At 39.5% G+C, this 1,529-nt stretch overlaps 1 pseudogene; it reads left to right on the forward strand.

Annotated features, from left to right (window-relative positions):
• LOC122647882 overlaps positions 1–1,049 on the forward strand; it is a 6,132-nt pseudogene extending 5,083 nt beyond the window's left edge.
• The last annotated feature ends 480 nt before the right edge of the window (positions 1,050–1,529 follow it).

Genomic DNA, 1,529 nt, shown 5'->3' on the forward strand with positions numbered 1-1,529 from the left:
GCAAAGAAGGAAGATTTCGCGAGACTCTGCTTGGTAAACGGGTCGATTATTCGGGGCGCTCCGTCATTGTCGTGGGCCCTTCGCTTTCATTACATCGATGTGGATTGCCTCGCGAAATAGCAATAGAGCTTTTCCAGACATTTGTAATTCGTGGTCTAATCAGACAACATCTTGCTTCCAACATAGGGGTTGCTAAAAGTAAAATTAGGGAAAAAGAACCAATTGTATGGGAAATACTTCAAGAAGTTATGCAAGGGCATCCTGTATTGCTGAATAGAGCACCCACTTTGCATAGATTAGGCATCCAGGCATTCCAACCCATTTTAGTGGAAGGACGTGCTATTTGTTTACATCCATTAGTTCGTAAGGGATTCAATGCAGACTTTGATGGGGATCAAATGGCTGTTCATGTACCTTTATCTTTGGAGGCACAAGCGGAGGCTCGTTTACTTATGTTTTCTCATATGAATCTCTTATCTCCAGCTATTGGAGATCCCATTTCCGTACCAACTCAAGATATGCTTATGGGACTCTATGTATTAACGATCGGAAATCGTCGAGGTATTTGTGCAAATAGGTATAATCCATGGAATCGAAGAAACTATCAAAATGAAAGAATTGACGATAATAACTATAAGTATATAAAAAAAAAAGAACCCTATTTTTGTAGTTCTTATGATGCACTTGGAGCTTATTGGCAGAAACGAATCAATTTAGATAGTCCTTTGTGGCTCCGGTGGCGGCTAGATCAACGCGTGATTGCATCAAGAGAAGTTCCCATCGAAGTTCAATATGAATCTTTGGGTATCTATCATGAGATTTATGGGCACTATCTAATAGTAAGAAGTGTAAAAAAAGAAATTCTTTGTATATACATTCGAACTACTGTTGGTCATATTTCTTTTTATCGAGAAATAGAAGAAGCCATACAAGGGTTTTACCGGGCTTGCTCATATGGTACCTAAGCTAAGTAATTATATGATACCCGTGAAAATTCGGGTTTCTCCGGTTCCACTAGTCTCATAGTTCCTGAATTTTTACGCGAATCAAGATCACATCCTGGATCAAGTAAAGACTCTGGGTTTCTCAGCAAGCCACTACCACATCCATTTCATTAGGAATTGATGATCTTTTAACAATATCTTCTAAGGGATTAATGTCGGATCCCCAAGGACAAATGATTGATTTGCAATTTAGAAACACTTCCGGGTCAATCTATTGGGGAACCCGGGACTCAACTAACATTAAGAACTTTTCATACCGGCGGAGTATTTACAGGCGGTACTGCAGAACACGTACGAGCTCCCGCTAATGGAAAAATAAAATTCAATGAGGCTTTGGTTCATCCCACACGTACACGTCATGGACATCCCGCCTTTCTATGTTATATAGACCTGTCTGTAACTATTGAGGGTCAGGATATTATACATAATGTGAATATTCCGCCAAAAAGTTTTCTTTTAGTTCAAAATGATCAATATGTAGAATCAGAACAAGTCATTGCTGAGATTCGCGCGGGTATATCTACT

This window comes from Telopea speciosissima, unplaced genomic scaffold, assembly GCF_018873765.1.
Source record: "Telopea speciosissima isolate NSW1024214 ecotype Mountain lineage unplaced genomic scaffold, Tspe_v1 Tspe_v1.0257, whole genome shotgun sequence".
NCBI lineage: Eukaryota > Viridiplantae > Streptophyta > Magnoliopsida > Proteales > Proteaceae > Telopea > Telopea speciosissima.